Source organism: Lactuca sativa, chromosome 2 (genome assembly GCF_002870075.4).
Source record: "Lactuca sativa cultivar Salinas chromosome 2, Lsat_Salinas_v11, whole genome shotgun sequence".
Classification (NCBI taxonomy): Eukaryota; Viridiplantae; Streptophyta; class Magnoliopsida; order Asterales; family Asteraceae; genus Lactuca; species Lactuca sativa.
In genome coordinates, this window is record NC_056624.2 from 185,737,868 (window position 1) to 185,744,316 (window position 6,449).

Consider the following 6,449-nt stretch of genomic DNA (forward strand, 5'->3'; position numbering starts at 1 on the left):
TGGCTTCATATATTCAAAGAACAAGATATTCTCTTTCGTGTAGATATCAGAAAGTAGACAAGGTTTGATCATCGTCTACTCAGTTTTTAGAATTGGATTGTGTTTGTTCTCGATATTATAACATCAATCCTATAATCTGGTAGTGTTGTTTAATTAAGAAAAAATCTCTTTAGCTTCAAGTTCTTTGTTGAAGCAATTTCTGAGGATTATGTTGTTAGTTAAAAGAATGTCTACACATCTGTTTTTAGTGACCCTTTCCCTGGTATTGTAAGTTCTCTTGCATGATTCTCTAATGCACATAATCTGTTTGATGAAATGCTTGAGAGAAAAGTCACAATTGTTGCAGTTAAAACTATCAAATGAGTATTGTAAGAGTATGATTGAACGGTTGATTCAATGGAATTCAACTGTCGCTCCTGATTTTGAATAATATATGTAGGCTCGGATCAGAAGATAATGCAACATGATGAGGATGCTGGAAAAATCACCATGGTTGTTCAAAGGTAATTCAATTAATTTATATTCCAAATGTATTTCTTGCACTTTTCACTTTCATACGCACCTTTTCGTTAACTATTTTTCTTTTTCTATAACTGTATTAATTGAAAACTAAATGTTTTCCCCTTGAATTCGAAGAAATCATTCCAGTATGTGTATGTCATAAAGGGCTAATTTTGATTTGGGCAAAACTACCGATAGACTTTTTTTTACAGGTAATCAAATGTTTTTGGGGAAAATTTAATTGGACCAGTTTGAACTAAATTTTATGTTTATGATATTTGGCTTTGGTTATAACCCAATGTTTGAATTAATTTTCATGTCACCTATCAAACCCTCCAAACCATTATCTTATCAAGTTGTCACCCAATGTCCTTTGTTTATGATAGTTTTGTGTTACACACGTTGCTTGATCTTATGAATAGAACTTTCTAGAGGCTTTAACCGCTTATGTATATGGTAATCTTGTAATGAGCTATAAAGAGTATGACCAATTAAAGATTGCAAAACTACCCAATTATAGCTTTTTACAATAAAATGTTCAATGTCGTTCTTTCATTATGTGACCTCATAAAGCTCTTAATGCATGGGCAACTTTTTTTTGGAAAAGGGAACTTCCCTAACGAGGGTTTCCGGGCCAGCTTTCGTGCACCGACTAATCCCCCGCTGCAAACATGAGGCTTTGCCTCATGCCCTGGAGTCACTGCAGGCGAACCTCCATGGCCACAAGGGCTGAGTGGTGCCAGGATTTGAACATGGGTCAATAGGTTATCCACCATGTCTTCCACATGCCTTACCAAGTCACCACAACCCAAGTGGTTTTGGCAACTTTTGATCAAAGGGAGGTCCTTTGACTTGTGTATGATCTATTTATGCCTTGACGTGGACGTAGATGGAGGGTAGGCACATACATTTATCATGTTATATCATTTTCTCTAATTTCAGAATAAATATTCACCTTGAAAAGACTTATATGTGGCAACATGATTCTTGAAAGCAAGTTGATTACTTATTTATTAGTCGTTTTTTCTTATACAAGACTCAAAGTTTAGGACTCGAAATATGAGCCAGAGGGCTGGAAATGAAAGTATATGCAGATCTTCTATAATCAACGACTTTCTGGTCAACTCAACCAATATACTACTCAAATATGTTAGTAGCTATGATATGAAGTCAACATATCCTTTCAAGAACATATGGCAAATTTGTCATTTTGAAATTTTCTTTGAAAGGAAAATGTGTCATGCTACTTGATGGACATACACTTTTGATTTTATATAAAACATTAGATAGGAAAATCAAGATGATATATACTATCGAGAAAGGCAAAGAAATCTTGTGTTGCAGGATAACATGATTTTACTGATGTAGTGTTTTCTTCATGTTCTTTGGATTAATATCTAACTTATGTTCCAATATTCTTTTTTAAAATGATAAAATTTATAATTTGTGAAACATCTGCCAACTTTATATATTTTAATCAATGGATAATTCAAAAGTAGTGTAATCAAATTAAGTAAGAGAAATCGAAATTGGTTTGGTTTAATTGGACCTCAAACTCAAATATCGGTTTCCAATCTAAATATTATTTGATTTTTAATGGCTTAGCTTTTATTTATCTATATAGATTTGAATTTTGTTGTCTATTATTCATATATGTTTGTTAGGTTACATTACTTTAAGATTTTTAAATCATACAGTGGTATTGATTACTCTGAAATTTAAAACAATTTTAGATATTAATTAAGTAATAACAATTTTAGAGATTAATTAAGTAATAACGATGATAGATTTTACAAACAAAACATCAAATTTTGTATAAAAATAATTGTTTGTAAATTCATAATTAGTGATTATAATTTTTGTTGTCTCTATGTATTTTATTTTGTCAACCGTGTAGTACGCGGGTTATAACCTAGTATTGTTAATATCTATGACTTTCGATTTAGATTTTAAAGGAATTTTACATTAATGGTCTATGTGGTTTCTGCTATTTAGTGTGTTTGCTCATTTTTTTTAACACTCATCATAACAATATCTTGTTTTTGTTTCGGTTTTGGCCTCAAACCAACTTAAATTTACTATATTACCCTTATTAGATTTTTTCTACTATTTGGTGTGTTTGCTAATTTTTTTAACACTCATCATAACAATAGTTTGTTTTTGTTTCGGTTGGTCTCGGACCAACATAAATTGACTATATAAACCTTATTAGATTTTTTTGAACTTATATTATTTGTTTATTTATTTTATTGGGCCCCACTAGTCTAACCTCACCCCCCCTCCCCCTAACAAACACATCTACTCCCATCCAGATCCATGTCACCAATCCTCCTACTCTTGTCATCTTCGATGAAACCCCCCAAACAACCTACTCACTTTTGTCTTTAAATGGATCTTGAGAGTGAGTTTTTCAGCTAAAATTTATAAACCAAAACAAAGATAAAATTCAAAAATTAATACCTATAGGTGCAAAAAGAAATTGAACCCAGCATCATCTTTTCTCTATCTATTCATATTTTTCTAAAGAATCGACAACTTAAAGATATCTAGAAAAAATCGATTAACCAATAAATTTGCATGAAGAAATAGAAGGAAAAAAAATGTTTAACCCGAGTGTAAGTTTTTCATTGAAAACCAATAGTTTTGCATGAAAAAAATTGGTTAATCCAACATCATATTTATATTTCTCTTCTTAGTTCCACTATTAGGTAAATCCCATAAAGATGCATAAAAATTTGATAACCTAAAGATGCAAGTACGAAATCAAAAATACATAGATGTAGAAAAATCAATAACTCGACATCATCCTTTTCTTTCCCTTTTTCTTTATATTATCAACCCAAGTACTAATTTCGGTTTTTGATTTATAATGTACCATATCCACATATTTTGTTTTTTTAATAAACCTTATGTTTTAAAGGAAGCCATATGAAGGTGGTTGTTTCTCTTTATGATGTAGCGGTAGAAAGCAAGGGGTGTTGAATATGAGGGGAGGTGGGATGATAGAGAGGTAGCGACAAATTTGGATTTTTAAGTTGTTTGATTGTAACGACCCAAATTTCCCGTTGTATGATCGAGGTTAGTTTCCATTATGTTAATAAGTTAATTTAACCTTTTAGCGTGGTTAAAGTTAACTTATGAGGGCTGAAGTGCAAGAAAATGATTCTTGATCATGTATAAGGTTCATGGAGTCATTTTCTTATACTTTAGGGGCCTAGAATGAAACTTATCATGTATTTAACTCACCCTAAAATAACATTTTTAACCAACAAACCCTAAGTGAGTGAGAGTCATTGAGTATCTTCCATTCTTGGAGTTACAATCGACTGAAGAGAAGTTTGGGTCTTTCTTTGGTGAACTCTTGGTGTGTAGCTTGGTTTCTTCTCTCCTACCTTGTTCCTAGCACCATATCAGATTTACAGGGATAATAATCCTTCTCCTATATCCTATTTTTTGTATCTAGTGCATTAGATGTGTTGTGGATAATTGTTCAACATGAGTTTAGGGTTTTGGTAATGTTTGGCAAAATTAGAAATTTGGATAGATTTATGACCTATATTGCAAGGGTTGTAGAGGCCATTCTGGTACGAATTAGAGAAACTCACCACAAGAATAAAGTTGTGGGAAATCGAGTCTAGTTTCCATAAAGTCTGATAACATCATGTTTACAGTTGTAGATTCTGTTTTACGCTTAAAACACTAAAAAGGGGTTAGGCTATGAAACTTCAAAATATGAAACTTAGACTTTGTTTTCTGTTTTGATTGCTTGTTTCTAATTGGGATTTGTAACGCCCAAATTTTTCACACCAGATATACCCCAAAAATACAATCCATAATTATAAAAAATTTACAAAACATTTTGTTATACACTGGCACACTGGAGCACAAGAAGCTATCACAAGGATCGTGTTGGCAGCAAGCACAAGATTGAGTCGGGCTTTACAATCTTTAACCTGCAAAACATTTACAAACAAACAACGTAAGCCTCACGAATTAGTGAATAACAACTACAATAACATAAACACATAATCCAAATAACAAATAATCCACCAAGAAGATATATTCACAATATCTCCAAAGAGATCTAACATAAACCTTTTTGCATGATAATCACATGCTTACTAACCCCAAACCTGTCAAATGATATTATCTCTAATCCGAGAAAAATATAAACCAATATATCAATATTTCATTATAACCAATTTAACTAATCAAGTACCATATCTCCAATCTGAGATAACATATTCAGATAATTATACCATCTTGCGGTACCATATAATGCCATAATAATCACAAATACACATATACCAAAATGTGCATGTGCCAACAGCAACGGATGTTAGAGTAGTGTTACTCACCTAATTACTTGGTTGACACACTACTTCGGTCCTTGACCTATACAACTTTCCTGTCTGTCACAAACCGGTACCTAACCAACAATTTCCAAGTTCCTTAGAACCTGGTATAATTTACCCTTAACTACACCTCGTGACTATTTGTCACCAAGCTCATTAAACACAATAATGTATCAATACTAATATTAACCCCATAAGCCAATAACCAAATCTACCATATCAGGACATTTCAGTAGATTAGGGTTTATAACCTTGACAGTCCCAACTAACTATCTTACCGTGAGATATACTTACAAATCTCACCAACAGGTCCGTAACAACACCACATCACAGATACAAGTATATGTACACAACATATACTCAAATCTATCCAATCCCAACTATAATTTAGTAGAAAAATATTACATAATAACGGGGTAAATTATACCTCTGTGGGCCCCGTATCTCTCGTATATCAGCACAAATCACTTTATACGATCTCCCGCAACCGAATCCCGGCAGCACTTCGCTTATGTGAACCAGAACCTTCCAAATGACACTAAAACACTATTTTTTATACTTTGCAAGATCTCATGTCATGAGCATTATAAGCTCACGTCGTGAGCAGTGTCTGGACATGGTCCTGCCACGCGTCGCACTCTCTCGCCACGGTCTCGTCGATTCATCGCATCTCACGTCGTGAGAGTTAAATGTCACGTCGTGAAAATTATGTTTCACGTCATGGTGGTCAAAGGTTAACCTTTGACTTGACTTTTGTTGACTTTCTCATAATAGCATCCTACTTTCATCTCAACTTCAAATAGTCGTAACTTTCTCATACAGACTCCGTTTTCAACAAACTTTATATCCACAGAATTCTCATCACACGAACTACAACATTCCTTAATAATATTTTAATAATTAACATTTTAAAAATTAACCCTTTCTAGGGTTTATCTCACCTATCCTTTTCGTAATATCCTAATTTCATAAAATAACACCTGTTACGAAAAACCAGGTGTCACAAGTCTTCCCCCCTTCAAAAGATTTTGTCCCTGGAATCTCCTGAAGTCTCGTGCTATAATTAAGAATTCCATTAACTTATAGTCCTTCCAAGAAGAACTATTAAATCACAACCTCCACTACAATTGCATAAAAATGCATGGTTGTACATTATACTGTCACAATTTACTATTATTTTCTTAACATAAATGCCCTATACATTTACACTACAATACAAATATATCTTTATCAACAATGATAACCATTTTCAATACAAAATGGTTATGAGCTATCAATTACCATCAAATTTCTACATCTCATTTTAAGCTTCCTTTCGATTATTAACACTTTTCCTTGAGCCTCACAATCGATTCATATTTATTCGTGAGAAGTTCATAACACAAAAAATCTCACATAATAAGGATAGGAATATATTCACTATCCCTAAATAATTCTAATTAATTATAAATTTTATTTATTGTCATCGTATTCTTTGCAACAAGTAGTACTCACTTATTGCTTAATTAAAATCAACTATTTCTATTTAACATTCTCAACTAATACAAGGTACTCGATTTACGACTCCTTCCAAGTTACGGGTATTTCATTATT